The following is a 25,485-nucleotide window of genomic DNA, read 5'->3' on the forward strand; positions in this document are numbered from 1 at the left end:
TAAACCTGCTGGACTTTAACCTAATCTAGGAATAGTGGAAGTCTAAGGAAACCTGAGGTTCAGTTAGATAATTAAATTGGGGTGAACAGATACAGGAAATATTCAAAAAATCTAATTGAATATTTCCCATTATGGGTGGGATTTTCCAGCCACGCTAGCCCCGAAACTGGAAAATCCTGCTCGAAGTCAATGGACCTTTCCATGGTCCACCCCTCACCCACTCAGACTCCCGTGGAGGGCAGAATGGGAAAATTCCCCCGATATATCAAGAGAAGCAGAATACAAGCTGTTCTGACTATACAAAGTCCTGGTTAGATCAGCACCTTGGGTAAGCTGAGCAGGTCTGGGTACCACACCTTAGGAAGAATATATAGGCCTGGGAAGTAGTGCAGCATAGATTTATTGGAATGATACCAGGACTGCAGGGATTAAATCAGAACAAGAGATTGCATGGACTAAGGTTTTATTTCCAGGAATCCCTAGAGGTGGTTAAGATGAGATTTAGTCAAAGTTTTTAAGTGGCACAGATAGGGTAAAAACACAGGGCAGGATTTTACAGTCTCGTTCGTCCCGAAACCGTAAAATCCCACCCGAGGTCAATCGACCCTCCCATGGTCTGCCCCTCGCCCGCTCCAATTCCTGTGGTGAGCGGGATGGTAACATTCCAACAATAGAGACTATTTCTGATAACTGGGCAGGATGGTGGGAGGGGGGGGTGGTCCCGGATGCAGGCATAGGCCGGGATTTTCCAGCCCACCCCTAACAAGTTTACTGTGACGGATGCTGCCAGCCATTGGCTGCCGGCAGGATCTTCCAGTCCCGCCGGCGGCTGTTGCATGGTTCATCCACCTTGCTGCCGGAGTACCTGCTGCAGGGGGCATCAGCTTTGGCGGGACTGGAAGATTCCACTGGCCGGGGGAGCTAGAAAATCCCTTCCATTGTCTAAAAATTAAAGCAAGACATTTTTAAAAAGTGTGAAATTAGGAAACACTTCTACGCACAAAGAAGAGAGGAAGTTTGGAATCTCCTTCTGCAGAAGGTAGTTTTGAATCTGATGTTGACATATTTTTCGCACCCAATGGATAAGGGACAGAGGCAGGTGAATGGAGTTGAGTCGCAGATCAGCATGGTCCGGAACTCTCCAGAATTCTCCATCCTTGCTTGAGAATTCCAGACCATAATCTCATTGAATGGCAGAATAGCTTTGACGGGTTAAATGGCCTCCTCCCGTTGCCATGATCCGATGTTCCATTTCTTGTTTTTCTAACCAAACTGTATTTCCTCACACATTAAGTTAGAACTGCCGCCAGACCACCCATTCTAATGACCTGTCTACATCGTGAAATCTTTTACACTGAACCTCACTGATTGTCAAACCGCCAATTTCAATGTTTCACTCAAGCCTGTGACTTGGTTGCACAAAAAAATATTCACATAACCTAATGACAGGAACCGTGTGGCAGTAATGATGGCGAAGCTGTCAGCATTCAGCGTCATTGCTGCTCTCAAAGTGACAGCACCTTCTGGGCATGGATTGTACGCTCCCCCAATGGTGGCTTTGAAGGCAGGGAGGGGAGGGACCCAAAATCCAGCAGGTGGCCTTCCATCCCATCCACCCACCCGCGCGTGACCTGTCCAAGATTTTACGGGACACGGGACAGCTGTTTGGGGGGGGTGTTGCTTATACCTGGGCCTATTGAGGCTGTGAAGTGGCCAATTAATGACCATTAAGGGCTTCATTCCGCTACCATCAGTATTTCCCCATGGCGAGCAGAGGCTCACACCATCCAGCAACTCTGGCAGCTTTAGCTGTGCCGGATGGTTTTGGGCAAGGCGGTGCCGAGGGCCCCTCAGACCATCGGAGACAACCAGTGGCACGGTGGCACAGTGGTTAGTACTGCTGCCTCACAGCGCCAGGGACCCGGGTTCAATCCCGGCCTTGGGTGACAGTCTGTGTGGGGTTTGCACGTTCTCCCCATGTCTGCGTGGGTTTCCTCCGAGTGCTCCGGTTTCCTCCCATAGTCCAAAGATGTGCAGGTTAGGTTGATTGACCATGCTAAATTGCCCCTTAGTGTCAGGGAGATTAGCAGGGTAAATATGTGGGGCTACGGGGAAAGGGCCCGGGTGGAATTGTTGTTGGCGCAGGCTTGATGGGCCAAATGGCCTCCTTCACTGTAGGGCTTCTATCCTTCTCAAGGGCAGCTCCCCTTTAACCCTCTTCCCCAGGGTAATGATCTTGCCCCCTCCCCATTCCCTTGGCCACCTCTCCTGATGGCCGACCATCTGATTGGCTGTCAGTTCTCTGAGGTGTGACCTCCTCTTGAGAGTCTAGTTTTGCAGAAGTTTTGCCTTCAAGTAATTGGCACTGCTCCCGGGGTTAAATTGCTGATGGGCAGCCATTGGGAAAGTGGGTGGGCTTCTCCTCAGGAAGTGCGAGCCCTGATGGCCCTGGTAATCCTGCCCCTGGAGTTTGCAGAGTTACAATTAATCACGGAACTTTGGAATTTCCTGCCAGTGATTCTACACTGCTTCATAGTGTGTGCTATGTCAAGAGCAATCAATTAGAAACTGATGACAACTTGCTCTTTTCACTTTAAAGACCCTTGATAAAGTTACACCTTGTTGAGTGAGGTGTGAATGGTTTCTAAACAGGGTATCAGGTAGACAATTACTTCTGAATAACCTCTTTGGTCCTGAAAATCTACATTTCAATTTGTGGAGTGTTAGATTTCTCCATTGCGATAAATTCCGCTTTTTAATTATTTTTAAGGATCATGCTATTTCAGTTTCTACCTTAACTTTCCTCAGTTTGTATATCCCAATCTTCCTGTAGATTTATTTTGAAAAGTGAAAGGCAATCAGTGCTCATAATCTCTTGCCTGCGTGAGTTCTTCAATGTGATTGGCTGCTTACTCTGCTTGGTGATGCCACTGTTGATGAACCCCTTTGACTTGGGAACCAGTTTCATGTTAACGCAGTGAAAGGTGGAATCCACATCATAGAGGGCAGTTTTCTTTGAAGTCAATTGCAAGCTGATCATCTAGGCTAACGACGTTTTCAGTTTCATGGGCAGGCCCATTTGGCAACAGGGCAAACTTTCTAACTGCAACTTAGAACTAGAACTATTGTGGTAGAATGAACAAAGGTCTAATGTCTTATGCCCTCAGAACAGATTCAGAAAAAATGTTCCCGATGGTGGTGGAATCCAGAACTAGGGTGTCATAGTTTGAAGAAAAGGGCCTTTTAGCACTGATGTGAGGAGAAATTTCTTCACCCAGAGGGTGGCAAATGTGCGGAATTCACTACCACAGAAAGTAGTTGAGGCCAAAACATTGTGTGATTTCAAGAAGAAATTAGATATAGCTCTCGGGGCTAAAGGGATCAAAGGATAGTGGGGGAAGGGGGGATCAGGATATTGAATTTGATGATCAGCCATGATTAAAATGAATGGCAGAGTAGGTTTGAAGGGCCGAACGGCCTCTTCCTGCTTCTAGTTTCTACGTTTCTATTTTTCTAACAGGCCAAAGTAGTTTACAATCAATTAGTTCTTTTTGAAATGTAGTAACTGTAATGCAGGTAAATAAGGTAGTCAATATGTGTCCTATAAGGTCTCACCGACAGCAAATGAATAGATGGTCAGATGATCTTTTGTTAGCCGAAGGAGAAATACCAACCAGTATGCAGAGAAAATTCACCTGTTCTTTTTGACTAGTATTATGGAATTATTTATGCACAGTTGACAGGGGCCTCAATTTAATGTCTCGTTCTTATAACATCTCCGACAACGATGCACTAAGGTGTCAGCGTACATTACGGAGTGGGCCTTGAACCCACAACCTCTGTCTCAAAGATGAACGTGCTAGAAATGAGCCAAACTGACACGATTAGCATCTTTTAAAAGCGAGTCCACAGGCTTGAAACAAAAGCTAGCTGCAGGGTCCATGTTCATTCATCCACACCCAGGAATGCAGGACGGGGCATGCACATGTCACTGCTTTGTCTTTCACTGGATATACTCTTCAAAATATCCAGCATCTCAACATTTCTACTTTGCTTGTCGGACAGGCTGGCACATTAATGGGAGCCCTCTCCTGATCTTTTGAATACTTCTGTCGGAATTACTCTGCAAATCCTGACATTTAGCTGTGAGAAGCCTGAGGGTGTCCCCAAAAATCACTTTTTTCCCCTTCTGCTCTCTCTCTTTCTCTCTCTCTCTCTCTCACACGCAGGTGCTCCAACCACAACCCCTTTCCACACCGTATAAAGACGTACTCCTTTGGGTGTTTTGCAACTGGCATTCTAATGCATGTTTATTTTTGTTTCTTTAGGCATCTCGACAAACCAGTTGTAGGTTCCAGTTCCACACACATAGCAAGGTCCCTGTGTTAATTGCTTCACCCATTACATCCGTCACATTTCATCCCGTTTCTCACCCACAGTCTTTCTTTCTGCTCCAAAAAAACACTGGAGAATTCTCATTTTAATCATTGTCAGGAACAATCCTCTAAACAAGATTCAGGCAACAGGAATCCAGCAAGCAGAAATTAATAGAACATATAACAGTACAGCACAGGAACAGGCCCTTCGGCCCACAATGTTGTGCTGAACATGATGCCAAATTAAACTCATCCCATCTGCCTGCCCTTGGTGTATACCCCTCTATCCGTTGCATATTCATGTGCTTATCTAAAAGCCCCTTAAACGCCCCCCATCGTATCTGCCCCCACCGTCACCCCTGGCAGCGCATTCCAGACACCTACCACTCTGGGTGGAAATTGTCCCTCTCGCCTGCAACAGAAGCCATAACAGGCAGCGCAGGCGGGGTGGGGAGGGGGGAGGGGGGGGGGGCGAACCATGCAGACGTCCGTTGACCTTGGGCAGGAATTTTCACCCTTGGGGCAAGCATGGCCAGAAATCCCCACTCATTGTGTAAACAACTTGCCCCTCATATCACCTTTGAACTTTTCCCCTCTCACCATAAGTGCATGCCATCTAGTATTAGACATTTCAATTCTGGAAAAAAGATTCGGACTGTCAACCCTCTCTATGCCTCTCATAATTTTATAGACTTTTTTTTTAGATTAAAAAGATCTAAAATAAAACTACGTCACAAGAAATCAGACTATCAGAAATGGTCAGTTCAATATTTTACCCCCTCCTGCGCCTATTGTAATCTTTGTTGAGGGGGGGATCTAATGTCATGGATTCCACCGATGATCTGCCTGACTTGTAATCCTGTGACTGATCCAGCCAGATGGGAAATGTATCTTGTATTTTCAAGCCCAACCTCAGAAACACAACAAAACTTTTGGCTTTCACTGGAAGTTAATCATTATGTTCATAGAATCATAGAAACCCTGTAGGTGCGGAAGGAGGCCATTTGGTCCATCGGAGTCTGCACCGACCACAATCCCACCCAGGCCCTATCCTCATAACCCAATGCATTTACCCTACCTAATCCCCCTGACACTGGGGTCAATTTAGCATGGCCAATCCACCTAACCCGCACATCTTTGGACTGTGGGAGGAAACCGGAGCACCCGGAGGAAACCCATGGCAGACACAAAGAAGAATGTGGCAAAGTCCACACAGACAGTCACCCAAGCCGGGAACCGAACCCAGGTCCCTGGCGCTGTGAGGCAGCCATGCTAACCACTGTGCCACCGTGCCGCCCTAACTGTTTCCAACTTCAAAATACTTACTTTGCAAATTAGAGCATATTTCCCCAATAAATTCTCAAACCAGGATTCCCATTGGAAGCTTTCTAAAATAATCTGTCAAATCTTAAAGAAAAATCCATACAAGATCCAAAACTGAGAATTGTGTTTTTCCGTTAGTGTGAAAATAGCCGCAAAATTCACCAAAGTTTTCGGAGATAGTTGGTGCAGCAAACAGTTGAACTGAATCAGTTTCTCTGTGAAGTAAAGCTGGAACAATCGTGTTCTTGGGAACCGACACCTACTTTTCCTTTTTTTATCTACTCATAGCGTTTGTTCTTTGTTGTTCTTTGTTCATAGGCTGGAATTTTACCGGCACACCGGCCCCGATTCTGGGGTTGGGCGAGGCTCGGAGAACGGCACTCTCCATTGGCCTCGGGCAGGATCGTACGAACCTCGGGCGGACGTGACGGTAAAATTCCGCCCATAGAAACTTCTCTTTTCAGTTTTTGTATTTCTTGCTGGCTTTCTCTCTTACTCCAATTTCTCCCTCTTTCTGGTTTAGTTCTCCTGGGCTGATTTCCAAAATGTTCCCAATTTCCTGGCTACCATTAACCTTTTCTTCCAATTTGACACCAGCCTTAGCTCCCTTAGTTAGCCACAGGTGGGTGTGTCCTTGAATAAAACAATCCTATCCCGACTTTGTCCATATTTTCTGGTACACCCTTACGTTTGCACTCTCTGCCCTTTCCTATGACATTCTGGTTTTCATTACTGGCATCACTATCCTGCCTTGTCCTTTGTTTTTACAAATCTCTCCTCACATGAACCCTCTCTATTTAGTTTAAAGTCCTCTCTGCAGCCCTAGTTATAGCACACACCAGGACACTGGTCACAGTGCGGTTCCATTGAAGGTCATTCAACGGTATAGCTCCTTCTTTCTCCAGTACTGGTGTCAGAGCCCAGTGAATTGAAACACATTTCTCCCATGAGCTATGCAAGTGTTTCTCTAATCTTATTTACCCTTGAAAATTTTCTTCTGGCTCAGGTAATACCTTACAGTGCAGAAGGAGGCCATTCAGCCCAACAAGTCTGCACCGACTCTCCGACAGAGTATCTTACCCAGGTCCTCTCCAAATCTTATCCCCGTAACCACACACACTTACCATATCTAATCCCTCTAACCTTCACATCTTGGGGCAATTTTACTTTGACTAATCCATGTGGCCTGCACACCTTTGGACTGTGGGGGGAAACCTGAGCACCCGGAGGGAACCCATGCAGATACGGAGACATATACTCTGAGCAGAATCTCTATCTTAGTCCTACCTATGTGGTTGGTACCCACATGGATCATGACAACTGGATCCTCCCCCCTTCCACTCCAGGTTCCTCTCCAATCCCGAGGACATGTGCTTAACCCTGGCACTGGGCAGGTAACACAGCATTTGGGATTCATGCTCTTGGCTGCAGAGAATAGAATCTATCCCTGAAATGCTACTGTCCCCTACCCCCACTGCATCCTTTTTCACTCTCCTCACTTGAATGGCTCCCTTTACCAAGGTCAGGTTGCTCCTTGCAGTCCTTCTCAGGTCTACACAAGTTGCAAGAACTTAGAAGCCGTTGGATAATTGTATGGGCTGAGGTTTCTCCATTGCTACTTGCTGGACCCCCATACCTGCTGGACTCACAGTCACACCGTCTTGTCCCTGTCACACAGTCCAGATCTGAGGTACCTAGCCTAAAGGGGTGTGACTGCCTCTTGACAAAAGTGTCCGGGTAACTTCTCTCCCCCGACAACGCACCGCAGCGTCCGAAGTTCAGACTCCAGCTCCTCAGATCTGAGCCAAAGCTCCTCGAGTGACAGACACTTACTACAAATGCAGTGAATCGCACTGTTGGCCACCAGCTCCCACATGCTACAGCTGCAACACATCACCCTACACGCTACAGCTGCAACACATCACCCCACACGCTACAGCTGCAACACATCACCCTACACGCTACAGCTGCAACACATCACCCCACACGCTACAGCTGCAACACATCACCCCACACGCTACAGCTGCAACACATCACCCTACACGCTACAGCTGCAACACATCACCCCACACGCTACAGCTGCAACACATCACCCTACACGCTACAGCTGCAACACATCACCCCACACGCTACAGCTGCAACACATCACCCCACACGCTGCAGCTGCAACACATCACCCCACACGCTACAGCTGCAACACATCACCCCACACGCTACAGCTGCAACACATCATCCTACACGCTACAGCTGCAACACATCACCCCACACGCTGCAGCTGCAACACATCACCCCACACGCTACAGCTGCAACACATCACCCTACACGCTACAGCTGCAACACATCACCCTACACGCTACAGCTGCAACACATCACCCTACACGCTACAGCTGCAACACATCACCCCACATGCTACAGCTGCAACACATCACCCCACACGCTGCAGCTGCAACACATCACCCTACACGCTACAGCTGCAACACATCACCCTACACGCTACAGCTGCAACACATCACCCTACACGCTACAGCTGCAACACATCACCCCACACGCTACAGCTGCAACACATCACCCACCCTGTCATCCCTATTGTGTTGAATTTAACTAATGAGGTTTCAAGTGAAGAAATATCACTCATCTCTTGTCTGTCATTATACCCAATAGTTTAGCGATAAGTTGAGCGATAAATTTAATTTGATATTTACATTTCCCAGTACCAATTTAAACTACTGCCCGTGCTTAGAAGGATAAACTCTGATAAACTCATTAAACTATCAGCTATCTGCTTATATGATTAAACTTGGTTCCCTCACTAGCAGATTTTTTACACAGAGAGTACCTGGAACTCGTTGCCGGGGGAGGGAGTGGAAGCGGGTACGGTAGTGACTTTTAAGGGGCGTCTTGACAAGTACATGAATAGGATGAGAATAGAGGGATATGGTGCCCGGAAGGGTAGAGGGTTTTAGTTAAGTTGGGCAGCATGGTTGGTGCAGGCTTGGAGGGCTGAAGGGCCTGTTCCTGTGCTGTAATTTTCTTTGTTCTTTGTTCTAGCTTCTGGAGGCTGAAGAAAATAGAAAAAACAGTATCTTCTTCCCCCCACACCTCCTCCCCACTGCACCTCCTCCCCTGCAGACATCCTTCCCCCCACACCTCCTCCCCCCGCATCTGCTCCCCCCCGTACCTCTTTCCCCCGCATCTCCTTCCCCCCTGCACCTCCTTCCCCCTACACCTCCTCCCCCCTACCCCTCCTCCCCCCTACATCTCCTTCCCCCCTACACCTCCTCCCCCCTACCCCTCCTTCCCCCTACACCTCCTTCCCCCTACACCTCCTTCCACCTACACCTCCTCCCCCCTACACCTCCTTCCCCCTACACCTCCTCCCCCCTACACCTCCTTCCCCCTACACCTCCTTCCCCCCTACACCTCCTCCCCCCTACACCTCCTCCCCCCTACACCTCCTCCCCCCTACACCTCCTCCCCCCTACACCTCCTTCCCCCTACACCTCCTCCCCCCTACACCTCCTTCCCCCCTACACCTCCTCCCCCCTACACCTCCTTCCCCCTACACCTCCTCCCCCTTACACCTCCTCCCCCCTACACCTCCTCCCCCCTGCACCTCCTTCCCCCCTACACCTCCTCCCCCCTACACCTCCTTCCCCCCTACACCTCCTCCCCCCTACACCTCCTTCCCCCTACACCTCCTCCCCCCTACACCTCCTCCCCCCTACACCTCCTTCCCCCCTACACCTCCTCCCCCCTACACCTCCTTCCCCCTACACCTCCTCCCCCCTACACCTCCTCCCCCCTACACCTCCTTCCCCCCTACACCTCCTCCCCCCTACACCTCCTTCCCCCTACACCTCCTCCCCCCTACACCTCCTTCCCCCTACACCTCCTTCCCCCCTACACCTCCTCCCCCCTACACCTCCTCCCCCCTACACCTCCTCCCCCCTACACCTCCTCCCCCCCTACACCTCCTTCCCCCTACACCTCCTCCCCCCTACACCTCCTTCCCCCCTACACCTCCTCCCCCCTACACCTCCTTCCCCCTACACCTCCTCCCCCTTACACCTCCTCCCCCCTACACCTCCTCCCCCCTGCACCTCCTTCCCCCCTACACCTCCTCCCCCCTACACCTCCTTCCCCCCTACACCTCCTCCCCCCTACACCTCCTTCCCCCTACACCTCCTCCCCCCTACACCTCCTCCCCCCTACACCTCCTTCCCCCCTACACCTCCTCCCCCCTACACCTCCTTCCCCCTACACCTCCTCCCCCCTACACCTCCTCCCCCCTACACCTCCTTCCCCCCTACACCTCCTCCCCCCTACACCTCCTTCCCCCTACACCTCCTTGCCCCTACACCTCCTCCCCCCTACACCTCCTCCCCCCTACACCTCCTCCCCCTGCACCTCCTTCCCCCTACACCTCCTTCCCCCTACACCTCCTCCCCCCTACACCTCCTTCCCCCTACACCTCCTTCCCCCTACACCTCCTCCCCCCTACACTTCCTCCCCCCTACACCTCCTTCCCCCTGCATCTCCTTCCCCCTACACCTCCTTCCCCCTACACCTCCTTCCCCCCTGTACCTCCTTCCCCCCTGTACCTCCTTCCCCCGCACCTCCTTCTCTCCCACTCTGAAATGCCCCCGGCTCCAAATCCCACCTGCACTCAATTCCCAAGTTATCAAAGAACAAAGAACAAAGAAAATTACAGCACAGGAACAGGCCCTTCGGCCCTCCAAGCCTGCACCGACCATGCTGCCCGACTGAACTAAAACCCCCTACCCTTCTGGGGACCATATATCTCTATTCCCATCCTATTCATGTATTTGTCAAGATGCCCCTTAAAAGTCACTATTGTATCTGTTTCCACTACCTCCCCCGGCAACGTGTTCCAGGCACCCACCACCCTCTGTGTAAAAAACTCGTACATCTCCTTTAAACCTTGCCCCTCGCACATTAAACCTATGCCCCCTAGTAATTGACTCTTCCACCCTGGGAAAAAGCTCCTGACTATCCATTCCCTCCATGGCCCTCATAATCTTGTTGGCTTCTATCAGGAAACAATCACTCGAACCTTGCTGCATTTGGGTCGCGTTGTGCTCTGCGCTCTCTCTTTTTCCTATACAGCAACATAATTCAAAATCAGCCATCGGAGTGAAATGTGATGTGAATGACACTTGTGGTAGCCATTCCCTATAGATATTTGAGATTATTACTCCCAAGTGCGAGTTCCATGTGCTTCCAGCTCCTCTTTCAGTGCGTGTCCTTTGTACATGCGCTCCTCCTCATTCCCTGGCCATGTACAGCAGTTTATTGCTGTGATTTACATCCTGAAGCGGTGACCAAACTGATTGAATTTCTGAAAACATCCCTGACTCCTTTTTACATCTTTGAAACTCGCTGGATAGCATTCTCCCAACTGTGCTAATAAATACCTGAAACAAATCAAAGAAAGCTTCAGAAGTATGATTATACAAGTCTGAAATCCCTTGGGGATCAGTTGAATATTTAAAATATTTAACTTGTGACCTTCAAAACCCATTCTGACTTTAGCTCTTAGCAGTTGTGAGATCAGATCACTCGTTAGCATAGCTTGCTCATTCAACAGGTTCCCAAAGGAGTTCTCTTGTTTATTCAATAGACATCATGTCCAGAACCACTTGGGATATCGTGTTAATTGTCGAAATAAGTGATAATTCCACTCTTGTGGCTTGTGTTCAGTTTGGTTATTTTCATGTGTGCCAGTACGGTAATAACGTTTAACATAGGCTTATAGTTACTTTTACCGAAAAGTAAATTCAATAAAAAAACTTCATATACAAGACTAAATAAAGTCTTACCTATTTAATTCATCATGGAAGATTTGGATAAGGTTCTGATGGCTCAGGTGGATATAATGTCCCAAATCTTCTTGGAATCACCGCATTCAATGTTGAACAGATAGAAACCTGCTCACTTACCTGGAGACATTTCAAAAGGACAGGCTGTGTTGCTCATTCTCACATCACTAATGCACATTGGGAAAACACTTTTCATTTCATGCTTTGTGTCAACAAACAATCATATTGAAAATTAATGACCCATCATGCTTTGTATGTGAAACGGAGACTGAGGATTTCATAGAAACTTTACAGTGCAGAAAGAGGCCATTTGGCCCATTGAGTCTGCACCGACAACAATCCCACCCAGGCCCTTTCATCATAATCCCATGTATTCACCCTGTTAATCCCCCTGACACTAATGGACAATTTAGCATGGCCATTCAACCTAACCTGCATATCTTTGGACTGTGGGAGGAAACCTGAGGAAACCCACGCAGACATGGAGAGAATGTGCAAACTCCACACAGACAGTCACACAAAGCTGGAATTGAATCCGGGTCCCTGGCGCTGTGAGGCAGCAGTGCTAACCACTGTGCCACCATGGAGACCATGCCATGGAGACCATGCCATGGAGACCATGTTCAGAATGTGGGGAGCAGTGTGGGTTTTGTGGTCACAGGCCTCCAGCATTCAGTTATCAAAGGAGAGGGGCATTGATGGATGTTTTATTGGATATGCCACATTTATCAGAAAGATCTAAGCTGATCCGCTTGTACTCAACTGAACATGTGGTAAGAGGCACCTGACCATTATAAGTAGCTGGTAATCTGAGTCTCCCCAACTGTATGTCTGTTCAATAGGTCTCACAAACAGGTTCTGAATCTTGTTTGGTTTAAATTTTAAGCATTTATTGATAACACGTAACTATGAGCTGACTCCATGCTTGCTTCTACACAGGTCTCTGTCCAGCCCATAACTGACTCTAGTGTCAGGTCTTTACATCAAACTGTGGGCTGCATTGTTCCCCAGTCCCACATTAACCCTCGCTATACCAGATTCACTTATTCTACATGCCTTAGATTTATAACTGACAAATATATGAAATGAAAACAGAAAACATTGGAAAAACGCAGCAGGTCTGAATAGCATCTGTAGAGAGAGAATATCTCTTTAGATATTTTGCTATTGTCGAGGTGCCAATAGGACAGCATGTGGAGATAGGCTGATGGAAGAATTTGGAAGTATTCTGTAGCAGTGTAAGTGAGTTAACTTTCACTGGAGTTTAAGTAATACAGTTGGATACTGATTTGAAATTTGTTAGTTTGACACCATTGCTTATATCTCCTCGTTAAGTTTTGATACACCACCCAATTCTGTGTTAGGAAAATCACATTCATTCAAGTGTTACGGGTTCGATAAGACATGGCAGTGTCTGTGTGCTTACAGACATCCTGTGCAATTTCCTTTGGAAAATCAAAGTTAGAGTCACATTGGACTTGTAACATTAACCCTGGGTGGAATTTTTGGGTCCCTTCTGCCCCAGGACTGGAATTTCCTGCTTGAAGTCAATGGACCTTTCAATGGCCCGTGAAATTGTCTGACCCGCCCACGATGATTCCTGCAGCAGGTGGGATCAGAAGGCTTACCCCTCTATTTCTCTCTCCACGGATACTGTCAGATCTGCTGAGTTCTTCCAACGTTTTCTGTTCTTATTTCGTATATTTGTCAGTGATTTTGTTGATTCTTATACTCTTCCTTCTGTAACCAGGTACAAAAAGTGCATGCCAAAGATTACAGGAAAACAGAGGTAGTTTTAAGGGATTTATATCTGTATGGTTGAATAGCAGAAATAAGATATAATTTCAGTGGCCAAAAGAGGAAATGCTGGAAAATCTCAGCAGGTCTGGCAGCATCTGTAAGGAGAGAAAAGAGCTGTCAGACAGAAGGCAGAGAGTTGGGATAAAAGGTTCTTTCTCAGAATGGCAACCGGTGACAAGTGGTGTCCCGCAGGGTTCAGTGTTGGGGCCACAGCTGTTCTCTTTATATATTAACGATCTAGATGACGGGACTGGGAGCATTCTGGCCAAGTTTGCCGATGATACAAAGATAGGTGGAGGGGCAGGTAGTATTGAGGAGGTGGGGAGGCTGCAGAAAGATTTAGACAGTTTAGGAGAGTGGTCCAAGAAGTGGCTGATGAAATTCAACGTGGGCAAGTGCGAGGTCGTACACTTTGGAAAAAAGAATAGAGGCATGGACTATTTTCTAAACGGTGACAAAATTCATAATGCTAAAGTGCAAAGGGACTTGGGAGTCCTAGTCCAGGATTCTCTAAAGGTAAACTTGCAGGTTGAGTCCGTAATTAAGAAAGCAAATGTAATGTTGTCATTTATCTCAAGAGGCTTGGAATACAAAAGCAGGGATGTACTTCTGAGGCTTTATAAAGCACTGGTTAGGCCCCATTTGGAGTACTGTGAGCAATTTTGGGCCCCACACCTCAGGAAGGACATACTGGCACTGGAGCGGGTCCAGCGGAGATTCACACGGATGATCCCAGGAATGGTAGGCCTGACATACGATGAACGTCTGAGGATCGTGGGATTATATTCATTGGAGTTTAGGAGGTTGAGGGGAGATCTGATAGAAACTTACAAGATAATGAACGGCTTAGATAGGATGGACGTAGGGAAGTTGTTTCCATTAACAGGGGAGACTAGGACGCGGGGGCACAGCCTTAGAATAAAAGGGAGTCACTTTAGAACAGAGATGAGGAGAAATTTCTTCAGCCAGAGAGTGGTGGGTCTGTGGAATTCATTGCCACAGAGGGCTGTGGAGGCCGAGACGTTGAGCGTCTTCAAGACAGAAATTGATAAATTCTTGATTTCTCGAGGAATTAAGGGCTATGGGGAGAGAGCGGGTAAATGGAGTTGAAATCAACCATGATTGAATGGTGGAGTGGACTCGATGGGCCGAATGGCCTTACTTCCGCTCCTATGTCTTATGGTCTTATGGTCTAAAAAAGCTGACATTTCGAGTCCAGATGACTCTTTGACAAAGCTTGTCCAAGTGACAAAGGGTCATCCGGACCCGAAACGTCAGCTCTTTTCTCTCCTTACAGATGCTGCCAGACCTGCTGAGATTTTCCAGCATTTTCTTTTTTGGTTTCAGATTCCAGCATCCACAGTTATTTGCTTTGATATAGTTTTAGTGGGTTTAGTTAAGTGGTTCTGTGTCAGGAAGGGAAAACATGTCGTTAGGTTCATGCGAGACAAAGGTGTTTATAAGTGCGGGGATTTGATCAGTTTAAACTGTGCTTCTATTGTGCTGAAAGAGGGTTACAGCTTGAAAAATAAATAATCTGGCCGAAGCATAAAGTCATTATTTACCAACAGTGCATTTTTAGGATAGGAAGACTTTTGTGGTTGCATTTTAACTGAATTCATTCGCAGTTGAAAGTCGGAATCCAGGGAGTGAATGTCCCTCAGTTTTGCCAGAGGAAAATCTGAACAGGACAAGGGGGCTACAGAAAGACTTTCCAAAGAACCAAATAAAAGTCCAGACAACCAGGGAACTGAGACAGAAAGAATGTCTTAGGAAGACTGAAGTTAAGAGGACAGAGATCAAGAAGTTGAACAAGGTACAGTTCAGGAGAATTCAAGGGAAAAACAGATAAAATGTTCTTAAAGAGACAGCTGCAGTAAAACAAGTTTAAAGAGGGAAAGCAGACTTCAGAGGTAAATCAAAAGTTTGGTCCCATCTTAATAGAGCTTGGGAATGAATAATTAAAGCAATTGTGAAGAGTTGAACAAAAGAATCCTGAAGGGTGAGGTGTAAAACCTGAAAGTGAAACTTTGATGGAAGCAGCTGAGGGAAAACAGTGTTTAAAAAAAGATTTGTAAGTATGTATTTTTGGAAGCGTAATTTGAAATCACTCATGAGGAAGTTTGCTCATCACTCATGGAGTTCAGTGAGACAAGGTGACTCACAGCGTAAGAAGCAACTGGGGGATTTTGAGGAGAAATCCACAAAAATTCAATTGGGTTCAGAGTGGAGTGTGTCTGTCCACAGCCAGCCTGTGTGTCTAAAGGGGCTGTATGTTACTGAGATGATTATAGCCCAAGATATACTTCGTAACCTGTGTTAACCTTAAAATCTGTGCAATTTGTGAAGATAAGTGGGAGTAAAGGAGTATTGTATCATGGTCAAACTTTTCAAGTTTAATAAATTTGTTTTTTCTTGTTAAAATTGATTACCAGTCCTGTGACTCTGTTTCTCCATGTTTTCTAAAAAGACATGTTCTGATCTTTTGAGCCAGGGTTCCATTCTGGGATCTTCCCATCCAGTTATAACATCAACTGGGATCGTAAAATTCCTTGTGTAAAGAAGCCAAATGCTGGGAGACTGAGTGACACAAATCACAGGATAAGTATTACACTTGATGAACAGACAGATGATTTGCAAAAAAGCAACCAATGGAAACCTTATGAAATTCTTTTAATATCTCAGATTATTAATAAATGATTTTATCTTGTCAAAACATCGCAAAATGCTTCCGAATGAAATACTCTTGAATGTGATAATTATTATTTAGGTAAACGTGACAAACATTCTGAGCCACAAACACCCCAAAATCAAGCTGGGTCATCGTGCAAAAATGTATAATAATCTTTTTATATGGTGTCTTTGTTGGAGGAGATGGGGCAGTGAAAATCTATTTTTTATATCAGACATTGTGGAACATCAGTATGGAGCTAATGTAAGCAGCATAGTCATTACGTTATTGAATTAATAATATTGAGGCCTGAACAGAGGGGAGGCGATGGCCGAGTGGTATTATCACTAGACGATTAATCCAGAAACTCAGCTAATGTTCTGGGGACCTGGGTTCAAATCCCACCACAGCAGATGGTGGAATTTGTAATCAATATAAAAAAATCTGGAATTAAGAATCTACTGATACACGAAACCATTGTCAATTGTCGGAAAAAGCCCATCTGGTTCACTAATGTCCCTTCGGGAAGGGAATCTGCCGTCCTTACCTGGTCTGGCCTACATGGGACTCCAGAGCCACAGCAATGTGGTTGACTCTCAATTTCCCTCTGAAATGGCCCAGAAAACCACTCAGTTGTATCAATCAGGGGCAATTAGGGATGGGCAATAAATGCTGGCCAGCCATCGATGCCCATGTCCCACGAATGAATAGAAAAAAGTAATAATTCAGCAGTTGTGGAATTTAAATTCAATTAATGAAATAACCATGGAATAAAAAGCTAGTATCACTGATGGTGATTATGAAATTACTGGCTTGTGGTTTCCTTGTGGGAAGGAAATCTGCCCTCCTTACTCAGCCTGGCCTACATGTGACTCTAGATCTGCAACAATGTGTTTGGCTCTGAAGTGGACTAGCAACTCACTTAGTTGTTTTTTTGGTAACTAACAAGAGCAAAAACAGATGGAACACTCAAATATCAACCAAGAAAGTTAACAATAGCTGCATGAGCTGGCTATTCTGCGGGGAGTAACACACCTCCTGATTCCCAAAAGCCCTTTCCACCATCTACAAGGAGAAAGTCAGGAGTGTGATGGAATATGAGCCACTTGCCTGGTTAAGTGCAGTCTCAACACCACTTGAGAAGCTCGACACCATCTCGCAGGCCGCCTGATTGGCACCCTATCCACCACCCTAAACATTCACTCGCTCCACCATTCACTAGTGCAGTGTCAGCAGTGTGTACCATCTATGTGCAGCAAGTTGTCAATCCTACTGTGACAGCACCTTGCAAAACTGTGACCTCTCCCCTCGCAATGAGGTATAAGAGCAGCAAGCTCAGGGGGTGGGCGATGGCCGAGTGGTATTATCGCTGGACTATTAATCCAGAAACTCAGCTAATGTTCTGGTGGCCCGGGTTTGAATCCCGCCATGGCAGATGGTGGAATTTGAATTCAATAAAAATATCAAGAATTAAGAATCTACTGATGACCATGAAATCATTGTCGATTGTCGGAAAACCCCATCTGGTTCACTATGCCCTTTAAGGAAGGAAATCTGCCATCCTTACCCGATCTGGCCTACATGTGACTCCAGAGCCACAGCAAGGTGGTTGACTCTCAACTGCCCTCTGAACAAGAGCAACTAGGGATGGGCAATAAATGTTGGCCAGCCGCGACACCCATGTCCCATGAATGAATGAAAGAAAGCATGTGGAAACTGTACCACCTTCAAGGTCCTCTCCAAGCTGTACACCATCCCGACTCAGAAATATATTGATGTTCCTTCTTCATCAAGTTCATGGAACTGCCCACCTAATAGCATCGTGCGGTGTACCTTCGCACAAAGATTTCAGTAATTAAAGAACTTGACTCGTCGTCACATTCTTGACCAGTCAGGGATGGGGAATAAACGTTGACCTTGTTAGTGATGCCCACATCCCATGAATGATTTTTAAAAATACTCACTTTTTGTGTGACTACCGTGCGGCTGAGGTTGATATTTCAGAGACAAACACCACACCAGACTGGGTTCTAGAAGTGAATATATAGCCACAAAGGGAACTAATCTTATGGTTGGATGAATTTTGTCAGTTCTCAGCAAGGCCAATGGATGAAGCACAGGGCTTGAAATTAAAAAGGAACTAATTACTCCCAGCACAGAGGCAATAGGTCTTTCACGTCGCTCCTGGAAAACTAAATTTAGATCAACAGCAGGCTTTAAAAATACATTGATATACATATCATCTTGTAGAAGTTTTTAATGCTATCCATGTATTAGCTATTAGTGGCAGCCTTTTGTAAATTAATCCTGACGATCAGGTCTATTTCACACACAAAGATATCTCAGATTGGAGTATAATTAAGGGGAAAATAATCCCAGGTCTGTTCCTATCTCCACCACCCCAATCGAGTTCTATCTCTCCTATTGAGAAGTGCCTTGAAAGAGCGACAGCATAAAGCTGGTCTTTCAGCTGAACACAGTTTCATTGAGATAAATATCATCGATATAAGAAAAATGAGGAGGTGCAAATAAATTTCCATAATTCTTCTTTAAGCATTATGTACCGAGAATATTATGATACTTGCTGCAAAATCTAAGGTCAACCTTCACAGGATTGTTGATGTATAATGGACGAGCGACGGTTTTGTATTTTGCGTTCAGCATTTGAAAGCATAGTGGCATGTTTAATTTTTTTTCAGCGTTGAGTGTGCCACAAAAATTAGGTTTAGAAATGCATAAGAAATGAAATATAATAGTTAAATTGTTTGATTAATTGGTTGACGGTGTCAGGTATTCTTTTCAATGCTTTATGATCATTTTAAAAATAGGAAATGGAAAGCATTCAAATACTACAAAATAAAGGAGCATTTCATCCTGGAAGTGATGAATTTGACACATAATGTAGCCGAAATAATAAGCTGATCTTCTGCATCAAAGGACTGCCACTCAGGGAGAAACCCTGCACCTCCTTTCACCACCCCTCTTCTTAGCATATGGCAGTCAGTTTTCATCTCATCCTTGTTGCTCTTTGCACCGAGGTAATCTAAAGTCATCAGGAATGACACAGTGTCTGTTTGCATTACAGCGGGTGCAACTTAACAAACAATTACAAAAGTAGCTCATCTCAGAAGAGAAGTAGTGGTCATCAAGATGGCAACTTTGACACCACACAAACAGCAGAGCTGTTCATTATGGCGTGGTAGCACAGTGGTTAGCACTGCTGCCTCACAGCTCCAGGGACCTGGGTTCGATTCCCAGCTTGGGTCACCGTCTGTGTGGAGTTTGCACGTTCTTCCCGTGTCTGCGTGGGTTTCCTCCGGGTGGTCCAGTTTCCTCCCACACTCCAAAGATGTGCAGGTTAGGTGGGTTGGCCATGCTAAATTGCCCCGCAGTGTCAGGGGGACTAGCTAGGGTAAATGGATGAGGTTATGGGGATAGTGCCTGGATGGGATTGTGGTCGGTGCAGGCTCAATGGGCTGAATGGCCTCCTTCTGCACTGTAGGATTCTATGATTATTGTTAGGCTATTAATCCAGAAACTCAGCTAATGATCTGGGGACCAGTGTTCGAATCCCGCCACAGCAGAAGGTGGAATTTGAATTCAATAAAAATGACCAGAATTAAGAATCTACTGACCATTAAACTGTTATCGATTGGATCCGGGTTGCATTCCAGCCTCGGGTCACTGTCTGTGTGGAGTCTGCATGTTCTCCCCATGTCTGTGCGGGTTTCCTCCAGGTGCTCCGGTTTCCTCCCACAATCCAAAGATGTGCGGGTTGGCCATGCTAAATTACCCCTTAGTGTCCAGGGATGCGTAGGTTAGAGGGAATAGGGGGCTAAATATGTGGGGTTACGGGGAGAGGGCCTGAGTGGGATTGTTGTCAGTGCAGACTCAATGGGATGAGTGGCCTCCTTCTGCACTGTAGGGATTCTATGATTCTATGATTATGGGTTGCATGAACATCGACACTGTTAGTCACAGTTTCCTCAAATTAATGCGTGTTCCGTTCTCCTACCCAGCTGATGTCCAGGCAATATTAAGAATTAGATCGGTGCACATGAGTGCCACGAGTATGAGAAAGCCACGGTTTCTTTACAGGAAGTTGTTGCATCCGATCTGACTATTTGCTAGGTCCATCGAGTGCTGTCCGATCCACCATTTTATCCTGACTGTACTGAGCAAGATTCCCGAAGAAGGATCTGGTGACGCACTTCCTTAATGGATTGTTGAATCAGTTGCGAGCACTTTGTGCATCAACATGAGGCGAGGTCTGGGAGGGCACACTCTATACTGTGTCTGGCAGTTTGAAGAAGAGCGACACTCCGAAAGCTTGTGCTACCAAATAAACCTGTTGGACTTTAACCTGGTGTTGTGAGACTTCTTTCTCTGGCAGTGTGGACAGAATGTCCTGCGAGCACTTCCTATGTTCCTGTCTCAGATGGCGGAAATTGTATACTTGGGAAAAGGAACTGGATGCAGGAACAGTTGCAAGATTACCTTCCTGGCTAAAAAAAAAATCCTTACTTCAAGGCACATTTTAATCTGATTTCTATCCTTCCTTGTCCTCGCTTAAGAAACATATTATTAAGAACGTTTACATTGTGTTGTAGTTAATCAGCCTGGTTAAAAAGTGTTGGAGAAGAGTGTATTGTGTGCATTCAGCAAAAAGAAATGGAGAACTGTTGTTCAATTGTTGACCCTTTGTGCCTCCCTCGGTATTATTTTTCAGAAGTAAAGTTGAAAGTGATTCAGGGCTCCCTGCGAGAGCTTGTGGTTAAGTGTACCACATGGTGCGGTGTTGAACCATAAACAACAGGAAAGACCTACGGTTCACTCCCTGAGCTGTGCTGAGTAAGTTGGTCTCAGCTGGGCACGTCTTGGAGCTGTTATAATTGGCTTCAACATCTCCGAGCTCAGAAAGAGAATGTTACTTAGGTTCCCCATTCCTGATCATTATGTAATGACCTCGCTGCAGACATGTCTACGGATGCGGGATGAGGAGAACTTTGAGCCATAAATATGCTGCTTTCTGAAAAAGTTCCCACTCTGAATCATCCAAATGATCATCCAATCCTGAGTGGAGTTAGTTGGATCTATAAGGATCAGTCGACTAAAATGATAGTTCTTTGCGCACTGTGCTCATCCTCTTGATACTTGTGTTGCCAAAGGAGGGAAGGAAAGGGACTTTCTAAAACCTTTCTCAATTGGTGCCTGTTCAGTCAGTTCTTTCAGGCTGAGGCTTTCAACTCAATCTTTTCCAAACTCGGGTCACAAATTGCACTCAAACATTTTCAGTGGAGAAAGCGAGGCATGCAGCAAAGTGTTTCATAGCTGTCATGTGAAAAAGTTTTACAAGGAGATTACATTGCCTTGAATTTCTTTCTTTCCCATCAATACAGATACCCATTGAACTAGACTCATGAATTTGTGCAAGGATGCTGCCTTGCCAGAATGGCTCTGGTGAATAACATTCTGGCTTTCTGAAAATGTAACCTTTATTATCTCGGTGATGGGTTTAACTATAGTTACTTTAATTGTTTATTATAGAGAAAAGCAGAAAGAAAATTGTGATTATCATGGGTTTTAGGGAGGATTGCTTCAGCTCAGACACATCGCTATGAATCAGAATTATCTGTCTACACTCTGCAGCCAATATTCAACACAACTTGAAACTGATTAACTTAATATTGAATCTGGAATTCATCTCAAATGTAAAACATACATTTTAGCCTTTCCTTACACCCCAAGATTTAAGGTCGTTTGGACCTAAAGAAATAAGTAAAAGTGAAACGATTTAACTCTTGTCAGATTGCTAAATTAACCTCTTATGTGTGTACGCAGTGAACTTTTATTGTTAATACAAGACGGAGCAGAATCCCACTGTCGCACTGATTTCCCCCTCAGAGACTTTTTTAAAAAATCACGCAATACAAAGGTGGTTTTTGACGGGAGAAAAATTAAAGTATCCACTTATGTACAATTTTGCAATAAGATTTTTTTTGTCAATTTTTTGCCCCAGAACATTTGCTGCTTGTGTCCCCTCTATATCCTTCTCTATTTATATTTTAACAGTAGACATTTTGACTGCAGTGTGCCTGAATATCAGTGCATAATCTTCTGAACATTTTGTTTTTAATATTCGGTGGTAGTTAATTATTAAAACTAGGTATTTGAATTATAAATATACTAGTTATGCAGTAGTAGGAAAAGCAGTTACAGAGCCTCAGGCAATATTCTTCCAGTATCCATTATCCTCCTGCCTTCATTATGCTGCCTCCTATCTTTATGTCTTTTCTAAAAACACAGAGACATTCCTTCAAACTAACGTACCCTCCCCCCCCTCTGCCCTCTACCACCCAAAACCACAAAACCCTCCCCAATATGTATGGAGGCCATTTCCTTGAAGTGGGATGTCATAGTTGTCCTAAATATAATAAATTGCTGTCTTCAAGGCATTTCTGCATCTAAAGTACTCCCCCAGAAACCTGCCTGGTCCTTTTGAATCTGTTGGGCTGGATGTCAGAAATCATACTGCAGAAAGCGATATACAAGGAATTATTAACATTGTCAGGAACGAACCAAATAGAGAGAGAGAGAGGAAAAAAAACACTCACAGCAACAAGGATAGAAAATGTTGTTGATGTAGCAGAACCAAGAAGCGGTTAGTGAACAGTAACCTGAACCTGGCTTGCTTTATCAGACTCTCCATCACAAATCTAAAGAGGCAACAAAAAAGCAAAGATTGTAGAAAGCTTATCAGGTGGTAAAAGAAAGAGCACTGATAAATTCACTCTCTTCGGGGACCCATGCGTGTATCGATTTCACGCTGTAATTTTTGAAAATTAGGATAGGAATTTTGGGGATGTCCAAAATTCTGGGTCTCTGGACAAGCACCACATAATCAAACAATGACAGAGCACCATGGCATCAACCTTTGTGAAAGCTTTCCATCTTTCTCCTTGACGGCACGGTATGGGCTTTATGGGGGGCACGGTAGCACAGTGGTTAGCACTGCTGCTTCACAGCTTCAGGGGCCTGGGTTCGATTCCTGGCTTGGGTCACTGTCTGTGTGGAGTTTGCACATTCTCCTCGTGTCTGCGTGGGTTTCCTCCGGGTGCTCCGGTTTCCTCCCACAGTCCAAAGATGTACGGGTTAGGTTGATTGGCCATGCTAAAAATTGCCCCTTAGAGTCCTGAGATGCGAAGGTTAGAGGGATTAGCGGGTAAATATGTAGGGATATGGGGGTAGGGCTTGGATGGGATTGTGATCGGTACAGACTCGATGGGCCAAATGGCCTCTTTCTGCACTGTAGTGTTTCTATGATTTTATGACTATAACGTTCTTCAAACTGTAACAATACTGTAACTGTAACAATCGTAACCCGATTCAAATTGCACAATTCTGTATTATGCAATATTTTTTTCTTTTTGTGGAAAATCTGTTGAAACATCAGTTTTAAAATACAGGAAAATATGTCACATTTCCCCAGTTGTAAGCTCTTTATAATGTATCGCTGAACTCATTACGTTCTTTCCAAGCACTGTACGATTTTAGATATGGAAATAGATATTGTAACATTTTACAGTTTCTTGAGAATGCTCCCAGATCATTTCTATGCAAGACGTACGATGTTTTATAATCTGAGGCTTTTATGAAAATTGTAAAGGCTGCAAGTGCCTCCCATGCTTAGAATTAGCTTTATTTATTATTGCCACACGTGGCCTTACATTAACACTGCAATGAAGTTACAGTGAAATTCCCCTAGTTGCCACACTCCGGCGCCTGTTCAGGTACACTGAGGGAGAATTCAGCACTGCCAATCCATCTAACCAGTACGTCTTTCAGACTGTGGGAGGAAACCGGAGCACCCGGAGGAAACCCACACAGTCACGGGGAGAAGGTGCAGGCTCCGCACAGACAGTGACCCAAGCTGGGAATCGAACCTGGGTCCTTGGTGCTGTGAGGCAGCAGTGCCACCGTTTAGATTTGAGATGGAGAGTCTGATAAGAAATTGTCTTTTCCACTTGTCCTTTTTACCATCACTTTCGAACTCCACAGTCCAGCTAATGCTCTGCCTTAACCTCACCCAGCTGAATCCAATATTAAATGGAATTCGGGACCCCCAAGACCCAAGATTTGATGGGATCATGAAGTACTTACAGATTAATTGCTGGATTATAGCATCTGGCTGCTGCTGCAATTGTATGTGCCTTTGGAGCTTGCCTGCTTGGCTGATGTTTTCAAACTCTACGGGGAGTGAACCGACCAGGTCTGAAGCATTTTTTCTGTTCATTTAAAAGCTTGAGCTGGAATAGGATTGCTCCTGGACATGGGGTAGCCCTGCCTGCCACTGGCAAATAAGACATTGAAGAGGAACTGAAGGGCAAAAGGGAAAATCTTACTTGACCCACTTGAATAGGTTATTTTGAGGATGTAATAGAGAGAGTAGATAATGGTAATGCAATCGATGTAATTTATTCCGATTTTCGAAAGGTCTTTAAGATGCCCCATGACAGACAAATAAAAATAAGGTCGGAGAATATAGGGTCAAGGGCAAGTACAGAATGGATTGTTAATTGGCTAACAGAGAGTGGGAATAAGGCGAGTGGCGGGATGTGGCGTGACACACGGATCAGTGCTGAGAACACTGCTGTCCACAATTTACTTAACAATCTGGAATCAAAGACAGAGGGTGGGATCCTTTGGCCATTCAGGCTGGCGGGATTCTCTGGTTTCACCGGCAGTGTAGCCCCACCCGTGGGTTTCCCGGCAACGTGTGTTGGTTTCAATAGGAAATCAAATTGACAGCAGTGGGATCAAGCCTCCCGCTGCCAGCAAATGGCTCGCTGCCTCCTACCACCAGGAAACACGCGGCTGGGAGGCTGGAGAATCTAGCCCCGAATTTCTTAATTTACAAATGATACTGAATCATGGAGAGAAGGGTTGGGAGGGGACGGTGGGGGTTGCAGGGTTGGGGGTACTTGGGGACAGTGGAGATGGCCAATACTAAAGAGAACTATGACAAATTACAGAAGGACATTCATTAACTTGCAGAATGGGCAAATGATTGGCAAATTAAGTTCAATATTTATTACTTGGAAGGTGCAAGTCTCAGTGGGATCAAGGATCAAAGAGATATCTGAGTCCAAGCATACTGATCGCGAAAAGTTGTGCCAGGGGTTAGCAAGGCAATTAAAAAGCAAACCAAGTACAAGGCTGTATCTGAGGATAGAATTGAACAGTACGGAAGCTACGCTGAACCTCGACTGAATTGTTAGACCACACTTAAAGCTTTGCATGTAGTTCTAGTTTGTCATATTATAAAAAGAGTATAGAAGAGTGAGACGTTGGATGGGGGGGGAATTTTCTCACCGCACCCACCACGGGAATCATAGCGGGCGCGGGGCGGACCGTGCATAGGTTGGGATTTACTGGTTTTGGGGCGAGCACGGCTGGAAAATCCTGCCCCGTGATC

Source organism: Mustelus asterias, chromosome 18, assembly GCF_964213995.1.
Source record: "Mustelus asterias chromosome 18, sMusAst1.hap1.1, whole genome shotgun sequence".
In the NCBI taxonomy this organism is placed as follows: Eukaryota; Metazoa; Chordata; class Chondrichthyes; order Carcharhiniformes; family Triakidae; genus Mustelus; species Mustelus asterias.